Source organism: Macaca fascicularis, chromosome 10 (assembly GCF_037993035.2).
Source record: "Macaca fascicularis isolate 582-1 chromosome 10, T2T-MFA8v1.1".
Lineage (NCBI taxonomy): Eukaryota > Metazoa > Chordata > Mammalia > Primates > Cercopithecidae > Macaca > Macaca fascicularis.
In genome coordinates this window covers 82,307,874-82,321,711 of record NC_088384.1, presented here as the reverse complement: position 1 = coordinate 82,321,711, position 13,838 = coordinate 82,307,874, and the positions used below count along the sequence as shown (strand labels likewise).

At 43.7% G+C, this 13,838-nt stretch overlaps 1 protein-coding gene across 8 annotated transcripts in view; it reads right to left on the bottom strand.

Annotated features, from left to right (window-relative positions):
• Positions 1-13,838, bottom strand: part of SLC23A2 (solute carrier family 23 member 2) — a 150,048-nt gene that overhangs the window by 112,729 nt on the left and 23,481 nt on the right. For 4 of the 8 annotated variants that reach the window (XM_045362547.3, XM_045362543.3, XM_074004824.1 and 1 more), the window contains exon 2: positions 6,734-6,860. The exons of 1 other annotated variant lie outside the window; for it this stretch is intronic. The gene's annotated coding sequence lies outside the window, so the exon portion shown is untranslated. The remainder of the gene's footprint in view (positions 1-6,733; positions 6,861-13,838) is intronic. 3 more of the 8 variants (XM_074004823.1, XM_045362544.3, XM_074004825.1) reach the window with 1 other exon arrangement.

Sequence of the window (13,838 nt, the reverse complement as noted above, 5' to 3'; positions counted from 1 at the left end):
TACTTTTTTTGAGATAGGTCTCACTCTGTCGCTCAAGCTGGAGTGCAGTGGTACGATCATGACTCACTGCAGCCTTGACCTCCCTGGGCTCAGGTGATCCTCTCGCCTCAGCCTCCCAAGTAGCTGGGATTGCAGGCACGCGCTAATTTTTCTACTTTTTGTAGAGATGGGGTCTCGCCATGTTACCCTGGCTGGTTTTGGAACTCCTGGGCTCAAGCAATTCGACCACATCAGCTTCCCAAAGTGCTGGGATTATAGGCGTGAGTCATTTCACCCAGCCATAACATTTTTAGACGGTAATTTAACATCACCAAAGGCTCTAAAAATACACATAGCCTTTGACCTAACAATTCCACTCTGAAGAAATTTATCCTAGCAAAATAATTAAAACAGGCTTAAATTTTTCATTTTGTGAGTGTTCATTAAAATAATGCTTAGAGTAATCCAAAACCAGACGGGAAAATATTAATGCCGAAAATAAAGGACTGGTTGGTACAACTGTGGGCACATTCTTACATGAGCATATTTCAGAGATTAAAACATGGGTGACTGACATAGCAATGTACGGAGTGCATTATCAAACTGAGAAAAAGGCAGGTTTACAAAACAAACCTGATAATCCCATTTCAGTGTGTGCACACATGCAGAAAACAAAGGGACACCAAAAAATTAGCCAGGTGTGGTAGCACATTCCTGTAGTCCCAGCTACTCAGGAGGCTGAGGCAGGAGGATCCCCTGCACCAGGGAGGTAGAGGTGCAGTGAGCCGAGATCACACCACTGCACCCCAGCCTGGGTGACGAGAGCAAGATTCTGTCTCAAAAAAAAAAAAAAGACGACGACGACGACAAGAAAAAAAGGAAGGAAGAGAAGACTAGAAGAGAAGGGAAAAGAAGAGAAAAAAAAGAAAGGAAGATACCAAAATAGTAAATGATTATCTCCAGATGATGGGATTGTATGTGGTTTTTTCCCCTTATTTTTCTACAGTGTACATATGTCACTTTCATAATTCTTAAAAGCTTGAGCCATTATCTAAGGACAACACTGAAATAAATATACAGGTAAGACAAACTAGAAGAGAAATTCTGGCAGTCAACAGCAGTGCTGAGAAAAAACACCCTATTGATATAGTCAGTGTACTCCTGGAGAGAGTGCTGGGAGGGTCAGAGTTTCCTGGTAACCAGGAGGCTAAATTTCTCATTCCTAAGGGTGTGCTGATGGCACCTGAGTAACTTAGAAAACCAAAGGTGTGGTCAAAAGGTAAGCAGTCTTCACATTCGGTAAACCTACCGTGTTCAGGGATTCCTGATTTTCCTTAAATCCTTTTTATTCTTGGATCTCAACTATTCCAAGGGCTATTTTTATCTAATATTAGTTATCACACTTCTTCACATTTCCTAGATCTTCTTTATTTGAAAAAGAAATGAGACTCATTCATTGCAACCAAACTTTAATTTGTCAAAATTACAAACTGGCTGGACCCAGTGGCTCACATTTGTAATCCCAGTACTTTGGGAGGCCAAGGCAGGCATATCACTTGAGCCCAGAAGTTCGAGATCAGCCTGGGCAACAGAGCAAAACCCCGTCTCTACAAAAAATTAGCCAGGTGTGGTGGTGTGTGCTTGTAGTCCCAGCTACCAGGGAAGCTGAAGAGGGAGCATCACCCTCGGCTGGGGGCAGTGGCTCAGGCCTGTAATCCCAGCACTTTGGGAGGCCAAGGCAGGCAGATCACTTGAGGTCAGGAGTTGCAGACCAGTGTGGCCAACATAGAAAAACACGGTCTCTACTAAGAATACAAAAATTAGCTGGGCGTGGTGGCATGCGCCTGTAATTCCAGCTACTCAGGAGGCTGGGGCAGGAGAATTGCTTGAACCCGGGAGGCAGAGGTTAAAATGACCCAAGACTGCCACTGCACTACACCCTGGGTGACCAAGTGAGACTCCATCTTAATGAGCTATAATCATACCACCACACTCCAGCCTGGATAACAGAGGGAGAGAGACCCTGTCTCAAAAAGAAAATTAAAAAAAGAATTATAAGCTATAGAACATATTTGTGATTCTTGGGTAAAAAAGAAAAATATACCTATAGACTGAGGTAGGGGGCGGCAGGGGAGATCAATTTACTTGTTGAACTGGTTCATATGCATTTTCCAGGCAACTGAAAATCTAAATTAGAAAGGAAAAAGGTGAGGAAGGGGAAGCTTTAGTAGCACCGTTCAAGTGTGAGTATGTATTACTACATAGTCCCTGAAATAGAGGGGGCTTACATTATGAAATACTGAAAACTCCAAGAGCTTGGAAGTTGAAAACATATTGCTCAGTGGTAAATAAAGCAATGTGGTAACTGTGCTATCCAATGTGCGAGCCACCAGCCCCAGGTGGCTACTGAGCACCTCAAACGTGTTGGTCCAACTGGTGTGTGCTATGAATGTAACATATACAATAGACTTTAAAGGGTTACCATGAAAATAAAGAATGTAACTATCTCATTAATAATTTTATATTGATTGTGTTGAATTATTTTTAATATATCAGCTTGTAAAATATATTACTAAAATTAATTGTTCTTGTTTTCCTTTAACGTAGCTACCTCAAAATTACATATGTGACTTCCATTATAATGGTATTAGGTACTGCTAGTCTAAAAAATGTGGATATCAGGGAAAGAGAAAATGCTATTTCAGAGCACACAACCAGGGTAATCATGATAAGACCACATCCTATGAATGTGTAAACTTTTGATAGTTTGATTTTACACACACACACACACACACACACATATAAACACACACAGAGACATGGCCATCTTTATCCAAACATCAAAGCCAACCCTATCATTAATATCCTACACAGTCAGCTGGGTAGATAACATGATGGGGAGCAGGTGCCATAACCTAATTTTCCACACAGAACTGAGACGAGGGAAGGAGGCAGATATAAAAGAGACCAAAGCAGAAATCCAGAAGCAGAAATCTTGTGCTAACGAGAAGCGCAAGACAAAAGGTCAGAAGGGCTGGAGGCAGGGGCTCTTCGAGGGAAGCCCAGAACCAGTACGAGAAATCTAAATAAAACACAGGGCCCATCCAAAGGTAAACACTACTCAAATCCAGAAAGGCTTTATTGCTATTGATCTGAAAGTTCCAGTTTACGGCAAACCTAAAACAAAACAATATGTGTATTTAAAAAGGATTATCGTTAGAAGTCACGAGACAAATTTATTGATTTTTTTAATACCATACAGAAAAATCAGCAAACAACTTAGACAATTTATAAACAGCTGGTCTTAATCCAACACTAACATGTTGATTTTTCAAAATAACCAGTTGAAAAGGCCAGACTTGTTCTAATTTGCTTGGAATCTCTTTCATAGTAACTGTTACACAACTGTTCCATCTTCCTTCCTTACCTTCTTATGTAAGCTCTGTAATCACCATCAGTGTTTACATAGGTTTGTGAAACCACCCAATTTCTCCAGTAAATATTTAATTATCTTGTTGCTACTGATCAAACCATAAGCAACGCAGCATTTTTATACAACATGTCTGGTAATGAGAAAGTGAGACACTGACGTCAACAGCACAAAGACTCTAAACCAAAAACACCAGGATTTCCCGATACAAGGCTTCTTGGAAATCAGGCACCAATAAAATAGAAAATTCTCTTCACTGCTCAAAACTTTTGATCCAGTTTATATCTGAGTCCTGCAACATCTGTGGTGGTTCTAGCAAATGCTAAAATACCCTTCGACCAGAACCAGGTACCCAGTCTGCAGGCTTCAGGCACCAAGCAAAGTGGGTGTTCTCAGCTATAAAAGCCAGGCACTAAACGGTCATCTGTATGATATTAACGACGAAAATGAAAGGTATGAGCAAACCTCCTCTTTTCTCAGTTTAGTAAGAGCGTAACATTTCAGCATCTGTACTGATCATCTCAAGGCAAATGGAATGACACCAACCATCCAACTAGATCCCTGACTGCCTTGGTGGGCTGGGGCAAGGAGATGGAGACACATTATGCTGAGGCTCTTTCCCACCTGATGGTACAGCCCGGACACCTAGCAAATAAAAGAAAACACATACAACCATCAAACTGGGCAGGAGAGCTCAGGGACACTGGAACTCCAGGCTGAGTTGTCAGAAATGACTTTTACAAAGTGAGATTAGGGTCAGTCTTGAAAGATGGCAGGAATCCCAAGACGGATGCCACCAGGGAGGTCCAGAGGTAGGTGGCAAATGATGGGCTTTTGGGCGCTGAACACAACAGCCTAACCCCAGCACCTGGAGGTCAGAGGGCAGGGAAGCAAAGGAAGAAAAACCTTTGTGGAGTCAAAGTAGCCTTGAAAGACGAACATCAACACAGAACGGCTTCATGCAACATGAGTTTCTGGGCAGGCAAGGAGAGCAGTCGTCCACCACAGGATAATGGGGATCAAAATGGAGATCAATAAGCTTCTGTGTTAATCCAAGGAAAAGGACCTTGGCAACTGTGACAGTAAAGTGCCAATGAGAAAAAAGGATGAACTAAGGGAGTGATTTCAAAGAAAGACCTGGAATTAAAGGTGACCTCTAAGAAAAGAGCCAGGTGTCCTCTTCCTTCAGAAATAAGTAAATATTTGACAAGGCTTGACAAGGTAAATCATTAAAAATCTCGGGATGTATATTTTTCTTTTCTTTTCTTTTTTTTTGTTTTATTTTTTGAGACTGAGTCCAGCTCTGTCATCCAGGCTGGAGTGTAGTGGCACGATCTCGGCTCACTGCAACCTCTGCCTCCCGAGTTCGTGCAATTCTCCTGTCTCAGCCTCCAGAGTAGCTGGCAATACAGGTGTGCGCCACCATGCCTGGCTAATTTTTGTATTTTTAGTAGAGATGGGGTTTCACCAGCCATGTTGGCCAGGCTGGTCTTGAACTCCTGACCTCATGATCTGCCCACCTTGGCCTCCCAAAGTGCTGGGATTACAGGTGTGAACCACCACGCCCAGCTTTGTTTTGTTTTTAGTAGTAAGTAGAGACTTCTTTATTAGAAGTGTTTTTTTGTTTTCTTGTTGTTGTTTTGTTTTGAGACAGAGTTTCCCTCTTGTTACCCAGGCTGGAGTACAATGGCACAATCTCAGCTCACTGCAACCTCTCGCCTCCCAGGTTCAAGTAATTCTCCTACCTCAGCCTCCCAAGTAACTGGGATTACAGGAATGCGCCACCACGCCCAGCTAATTTTTTGTACTTTAGACAGGGTTTCTCCGTGTTGTACAGGCTGGTCTCGAACTCCGGACCTCAGGTGATCTGCCCACCTCAGCTTCCCAAAGTGCTGGGATTACAGATGTGAGCCACCACGCCCAGCCTTTATTAGAAGTCTTAAAAATTTTTTTAAAAGGAGTGATCCCCTCTAAGTATTTGTAAAAGGTCTTATAAGTGTACACAGAAAGTAAATTTTACTGCACATAAAACTTTTTAAAACAACACTGACATAACATTTTACATCCACCATACTGAATAAATTTAGTTTTAACAAGTCAATGTATCTGACAGCATCCTTTTTTTTTTCTTGAGGCAGGGTCTCACTCTGCCACCCCGGCTAGAATGCGCTGGCACAATCAGAGCTCATTAAATCCTTGAACTCCTGGGCTCAAGTGATCCTCCTGTTTCAGTCTCCAGAGTAGCTGGGACTATGGGCGGGCACCACCACACCCAGAAGCAGAGTATCTGAGAGAATGTGTCAGCAGATGTGAAATACTTGCGGCTTTTCTGCAGGATAATTTATCAATATATATCAAATTTTTAACAGGTCATGAACTGTGCCCATCACTATTACTGCTAAGATGTTTTCCCCAAGAAGAAATCTGATTGCAGTATTGCTTATAATAGCAAAAAATTAGAAATAATCAAAATGTTCATCAAGCTTTGAGGATAAGGGAAACAGCAGGAGGAGGAAAAAAAGAATGCACCTTAGTAATGTACATGTGGTTAGTCTCATTAATTAAACTGCAGAGAATGCTTGAAAAGGGGCGAGGAAACAATTCTTAAATCTCTTTCTACTCCAGGGTCCTCATGTATAAATCTCATGGAGGGCCCCAAGAGCAGGAGGTACTCAACAAATTTTTGCTGTTAATAAAGTCAAAAGCATGAAAGAAAACTGAAAATATTTACCTCCTACTTTGTAATTAATATAAGTGGCAAGACTGTGCCTGTTTATTTTCTAGTTTAATCTACTTACGTGGAATTTGGCCTAAAGAAGTCCATTACCTTATCATTAACATTAACATAACAATTCATTATTCCAAAGGCTGTGCATTTAGACTGTTCTCGACAGGTAAAAAACGTACAAAGGTAAGGTCAAGTACAAAAGGGTTCTAATGCTACAGAGCTGCCAGCCCAATTCTACCATGAAGCATAACTAGCCAGGCATGGTGGCTCACGCCTATATCCCCAGCACTTTTGAGGGGCAGAGGCAGGAGGATCACTTGAGCCCAGGAGTTAGAAACCAGCCTAGATAACAAAGTAAGACCCCATCTCTACAAAAAAAAAAAAAATTTAAATTAGCCAGGCACTGTGGCTCACGTCTGTAGTCCCAGCTACTTGGGAAGCTGAGGTAGAAGGATCACATAAGCCCAGCAGGCCAAGGATGCCACGAGCCGCGATCGTGCCACTGCACTCCAGCCTGGGTGACACAGCAAGACCCTGTTTCAGAAAAAGTAAGAAAAGAAAAGGAAACACAACCGGAGATTGTGTTTTACACGCACCTAAGTGATGTGGCGTAGACCTGTCCATATGCTTTCCATTACAAGTCGCTGAGTTACATTTGCTTATGCGCCAAGGTCCAAGTTCAAAGCCGTATGAGAAGTCCCCGTTAGTGGAGTCAAGACCTAGCTGGAGAAAAGCAAATGGTAAACTTAAAGTAATAACAAACCTAGCAGGAGGCACTGTGCATGAATGGAGTCTATTTTTCACCCAGTCATGTTCAAGCTTAGAATTTGCTCTATTACTACTTCTTCATTTTTATGGACTGCCTCCAAGACCCCAGCCTGTCCCTAGGCAGGGTCACAAACTGCACCTTCAGTTCTTTAAAAATCCACTCTCCAGCCGAGCGCGGTGGCTCACGCCTGTACTCTCAGCACTTTGGGAGGCCGAGGCAGGTGGATCACGAGGTCAGGAGATCGAGACCATCCTGGCTAACACAGTGAAACCCCGTCTCTACTAAAAATACAAAAAATTAGCCGGGCGTGGTGGCAGGTGCCTATAGTACCAGCTACGCGGGAGGCTGAGACAGGAGAATGGCGTGAACCCCAGAGGCAGAGCTTGCAGTGAGCCAAGATGGTGCCACTGCACTCCAGCCTGGGCGACAGAGCAAGACTCTGTCTAAAAAAAAAAAAAAAATCCACTCTCCATTTCTACAAAGTATTTTGAAAGATAGTATTTTAGAACACCCATAAAAAAACAATTTTCAGCCAGGTACAGTGGCTCACACCTGTAACCCCAGCACTTTGGTAGGCCAAGGCAGGCAGGTCGCTTAAGCCCAGGCGTTCAAGACCAGCCTGAGCAATAGGGTGGTCTCTACAAAACACACACACACACACACACACACACACACACACATATTAGCCAGGTATGGTGTCATGCACCTGTAATCCCAGCTACTCAGGAGAGTGAAAGGTGGAGGATCACCTGAGCCCAGGAGGTTGAGGTTGCAGTGAGCTGTGATTGTGCAACTGCACTCCAGCTTGGCTGACAGAGTGAGACTCTGTCTCAAATAAATAAACAAATAAATAAATAGCAATTTGGGGCCAGGCACGGTTGTTCACAACTATAGGGAGGCTGGGATGGGAGGATCACTTGAGGCCAGGAGTTCAAGACCAGCCTGGGCAACATAGTGAAACCTCATCTCTAAAACAAAAAACAAACAAACAAAAAAAATCTCGTCGCGGTGGCACACACCTGTAGTTGCAGCTACTCAGGAGGCTGAGGCAGGAGGATTCCTTGAGCCCAGAAGGTCAAGGCTGCAGTGAGCTGTGACTGTGCCACTGCAGTCCTACTTGGGTAACAGAGCAACACCCCATCTCAAAACAAAAGCAAAAAAACTGATTTGCTATCAGTTGGGATTTCTTCATTGATAATTTTTAAACTCCATATTCCCCAGCACAGGGCCTTTGATTTAACAACAAAAAAAATTAAGTCACCTTCTTTTAAAGCCTCTTAAAAATGGATTAGCACATGGGGAGGGTGCTTCTCAAAAAGCCGGTCACATTCTATTTCTTAAACGGGGTATTAGCAGGTACACAGATGTTCCTTTTACCATTTATTAAATGGCTATGCTTTATCCACTCTTGCATCTGTGCAATGTTCTGCAATAAAGGGAACCCAGAGCCTGACTCAGTGGCTGTCTTGGGAACAGTCATCACAGCCCCAGCCATGAGCCTGGTCCTCCCTTGTGAAGAAAAAGGCAACCAACAGTTTAGCCAGATTTTCACTTGAAAATCCTTATGTTGAGACATCAACTTTCACCATTTGTTCTTGGACAAGTTAGCATCAACAATCGCCAATGGCCCGAAGTTAAATAGCACACAAATGCTATCGAACTGGTCCCAGTCCAGTCTTCAATGAACCACTAATGAGCCTATTTCTTTTACTTTTTTTTTTAATTTGGAAACTAAACACTGGTCTTTTGCTGTTTAGGAAAAAATACTCACTTTAAATTATTAGAATGTGAATGAAGAAACTGATGTCTTTCCCTTTCTAAAACATTTTGCATGCAAGGAAAACAAAAAGTAATTTATTTCTCAAAATAAAATCTCCATTCCATAAATCTATCTTAAGCTATGTGGGGTTTTTTGCGGGGTTTTTTGGGGGTTGTTGTTGCTGTTTTAAATGAGACAGAGTCTCGATCTATCACCTAGGCTGGAGGGCAGGGGCGCAATCTTGGCTCACTGCAACCTCCACTCTCGGGTTCAAGAGATTCTCTTGCCTCAGCCTCCAGAATAGCTGGGATTACAGGTACCCGCCACCACGCCTGGCTAATTTTTTGTATTTTTAGTAGAGACACGGTTTCACCATGTTGGCCAGGCTGGTCTTGAACCCAACTCAGGTGATCCACCCACCTCGGCCTCCCAAAGTGCTGGGATTACAGGCACGAGCCACTATGCCAAGCCTTAAGCTATGTTTACCAGAAATTTGCAATGTCAGAAGGGAGGCACAAAGGTGACATCCATCAATGTCTAGTCAAGAGGAATAATGAAAAAACATGAAAAAAAAAAAAAAGATACTTTAAAAGAATGGCTTACTTTCAGTTAAACTGTAATAACAAATACAGTTCCTTGAAAAATACAGGTTGTACAATGTGTGGTTATGATTTCACTTTTATTGAAAAGATAATTACATAGTATGCATTTGTGTACACAGAACAGGGCTGGCAAGGATACAGATCAAACTGCTTTGAAGTGGTGGGGTGGACATAAGAAAAGATCGTGTGACTTTCTCAATTTACTAAATACGAGTCTGACAAGCTACACTTATTTTTCAACATGTGTATGCTTCTTTTGCAAATCTTTTTAAAAACTATTAATTAAAAACGGCTCCATGAGGGCAAAGTGCAAATTAACAGAATGTCATTTTTAGCTACAAATCATTGGAAAATTCTGAATGGAGAAGCGAAAGTACTATGACTCCTTAAAGACATGTTTTTGGAGAGTATTTTTCTAAGCTGAGTGGCAAGATGGCTGGAAGGACTTGACTTACTACTGCACAGAGCAAGTATTGAGACCAAACCACAGAACTGGGTCAGAGGTTCTAATACTGGGAACATGTAAATAGATTTTTGAGAAAGGAATCTCTGAGGAAGGAGCTAAGCAGAAGGAATCACAATACAAACAAAAACAAGACTGAGCTATCAGTGAGCATCCTTGAACTTCTGGCAGAGCTCTCCGCTGAAAGCACCTCCCATTCGCAGGCTCCACCACACTCTGTTCTTTGCATGCAAGGCTACAGGGCTGAGATCAAAGCCCAAGTGCTGTGGCAGGTCAGAGGAAACATCACTTGGGACACATTGACGGCCACATGACTTTCCCCCATCAAGGCCCGCTGAACTCTCAAGAATCTGTTCACGGTGCTTCTGTTGCTTCTTAATGAGGATGTGCAAAAGTACATACTACATGCTGTGGTTTCCAGACACTGACTTCATATAGAAAACATTCAACAAAAAACTGGGGAGGAAATAATACAGAATTGCCATCTGTGTATCTTACTATGTTATTTAACATCTACCACTGACTCACCATCATTTCCTTAAAAAGGGATGTTAACTCTTCAAAAGCAGGAAGGAGAGAATGCCAGGGCCAGTATCATAACAGGCCAGAACCTTTGAGCAGCCAAATCATTATATCAATTCAGTAGATGCCAAAAAGGCTGACAAAACACTTCCTCCTGATTTAAAAAGCAAAAACCAAATATCTTCAATGCAAATTAAAAGATACTTCCTGAATATGACAAATATCTTCTGAAAACAAGGGCAAATTCAAAACACATTTTGTTTTTTAAGTTTATTTTTAACTCCTTATACTATCATTCCCAATGTTTGTATTTTTTTCAAGGACTTACAAAAGCAGCACATGTATGCACTTGAAAATCTTGATGAAACAGGCAATTTTAGGGGGAAAACTATTTTTTCAGTGTTTTTGTTTTTGAGATGGAGTCTCACTCTGTCGCCCAGGCTGGAGTGCAGTGGCGTGATCTCAGCTCACTGCAACCTCTGCCTCCAGGGCTCTCCCAAGTAGCTGGGATTACAGGTGCCCACCACCACACCTGGCTAATTTTTGTATTTTTAGTAAAGATGTGGTTTCATCATGCTGACCAGGCTAGTCTCCAACTCCTGACCTCAAGTGATCCACCTGCCTCAGTCTCCCAAAGTGCTGGATTACAGGTGTGAGCCACCATGCCTGGCCAAAAACTATTTTTTTGAAAACCTAAACAAGTGGGCCGGGCGCAGTGGCTCACGGCTGTAATCCCAGCACTTTGGGAGGCCAAGGCGGGCGGATCACGAGGTCAGGAGATCGAGACCACCCTGCCTAACACGGTGAAACCCCATCTCTACTAAAAAATACAAAAAACTAGCCGGGCGAGGTGGCGGGCGCCTGTAGTCCCAGCTACTCGGGAGGCTGAGGCAGGAGAATGGTGTGAACCCGGGAGACAGAGCTTGCAGTGAGCTAAGATCCGGCCACTGCACTCCAGCCTGGGCGACAGAGCCAGACTCCGTCTCAAAAAAAAAGAAAGAAAAAAAAAAGAAAACCTAAACAAGTAACAATAAATGGAGAAAATTACAAAAGCAAATTACTCTTCTCCAAAAGGTGCTAGGCCCAGACAAATTCTTAGTTATTTCCCAGCCTTCCTCGTAAGAAATGGGAAATGAAAAAGCTTCCCAATTCTTTCTGGGAAAGCAGACCGACTGACAAAGCACAAGGGAAGAAAACTATGTATTTCTTCATTGGTGCAGTGGTAAGAAAAAAAGAAAATGAAAGAATACGATGGTAACCTCACTTGCCATTCCTAGATTTTTTTTTTTTTTTTTTTGAGACAATTTCACTCTGTTGCCCAGGCTGGAATGCAGTGGTGCCATCTCGGCTCACTGCAAACTCCACCTCCCAGGCTCAAGCCAATCTCCTGTCTCAGTCTCCCAAGTAGCTGGGATTACGTGCATACACCACCATACCGACTAATGTTTGTATTTTTAGTAGTGACAAGGCTTCACCATGTTGGCCAGGCTGATCTCGAACTCCTGACCTCAGGTGATCTGACCATGTTGGCCTTCCAAAATGCTGGGATTACAGGCGTGAACCACCGTGCCCGGCCAGGGAGGGACTTTCTAGCACAAAAGTAATAGAGCATGGTGGCAGGCACCTGTAATCCCAGCTACTCAGGAGGCTGAGGCAAGAGAATCGCTTGAACTCAGGAGGCAGAGGTTGCAGTGAGCCGAGATCACGCCATTGCACTCCAGCCTGGGGGACAAGAGCAAGACTTCATCCCAAAAAGAAAAGAAAGTCCCTCCCCATTCCAAAATCAGAGAAATATTCACCACCATTTTCAGCTAGATGTTTTTGGTCAAAATAATTTAAAAATGTTTAATATCCACCTCCTTTAAAATGTATATCCAGGGCCGGGCACGGTGGCTCAAGCCTGTAATCCCAGCACTTTGGGAGGCCGAGACGGGCGGATCACGAGGTCAGGAGATCGAGACCATCCTGGCTAACACGGTGAAACCCCGTCTCTACTAAAAAATACAAAAAACTAGCCGGGCGAGGCGGCGGGCGCCTGTAGTCCCAGCTACTCGGGAGGCTGAGGCAGGAGAATGGCGTAAACCCAGGGGGCGGAGCTTGCAGTGAGCTGAGATCCGGCCACTGCACTCCAGCCCGGGCGACAGAGCCAGACTCCATCTCAAAAAAAAAAAATAAATAAAATAAAATAAAATAAAATAAAATAAAATGTATATCCAGGCTGGGTGTGGTGGCTCATGCCTGTAATCCCAGCACTTTAGGAGGCCAAGGCAGGTGGATCATGAGGTCAAGAGATCGAGACTATCCTGGCCAACATGGTGAAACCCTGTCTCTACTAAAAATACAAAAAGTAGCCAGGCGGGGTGGCGCATGCCTGCCTGTAGTCCCAGCTACTTGGGAGGCTGAGGCAGGAGAATCGCTTGAACCGGGGGGTGGGGGGAGGAGGCTGCAGTGAGCCGAGATCACACCACTGCACTTCAGCCTGGGCGGCTTAGCAAAGCTGCATCTCAAAAAAAATAACAAAAATGCATATCCAGTAAAATCATTGTTCTAGAAAAGTAACTAGATGAATATAATTGTATACACTTCAATTGTAGGACAAGTAGAATCCACTATGTAAGGACTACATGAATAAATTATGATAGTAAAACACTGTATGATAAAATACTACTGGGCCATTCTGCAGTACTCTATCATGACACACGGAAATAGTTATGATCTATTACAAAGTGGGGTGAAAAAAGGCAGAACATCTCTCTCTTTATGAACATGACTTCTTCAGCAAGACAGGCATTCTGGGACACTTACTACAATATTAACTGGATCCTCCCAGGGTTTCAGATGCAGGTGGTGTCCTATTTCTTTTTGCTTTTCTACTTTACCCATTATTAATGAACACGTATTATATTTTTATTTATTTTCTTAATAAAGACAAGATCTCAGGCTGGGTGCAGTGGCTCACGCTTGTAATCCCAGCACTTTGGGAGGTTGAGGTGGGTGGATCATGAGGTTAGGAGTTCAACACCAGCCTGGCCAACAAGGTGAAACCCTCCCACCCCCGACCCTACTAAAAAACTACAAAAATTAGCTGGGCATGGTGGCATGCACCTGTAGTCCCAGCTACTGGGAAGGCTGAGGCAGGAGAATCACTTGAAATGGGGAGACAGATGCCGGGCGCGGTGGCTCAAGCCTGTAATCCCAGCACTTTGGGAGGCCGAGGCGGGTGGATCACGAGGTCAGGAGATCGAGACCATCCTGGCTAACATGGTGAAACCCCGTCTCTACTAAAAATACAAAAAACTAGCCGGGCGTGGTGGCGGGCGCCTGTAGTCCCAGCTACTCGGAGGCTGAGGCGGGAGAATGGCGTGAACCCGGGAGGTGGAGCTTGCAGTGAGCCGAGATCGTGCCACTGCACTCCAGCCTGGGCGACAGAGCGAGACTCCGTCTCAAAAAAAAAAAAAAAAAAAAAAGAAATGGGGAGACAGAGGCTGCAGTGAGCTGAGACTGCACCACTGCACTCCAGCCTGGGGAGAGAGCGAGTCTCTGTCTCAAAAAAAGAGAGAGCGAGACGAGATCTCATCATGCTGCC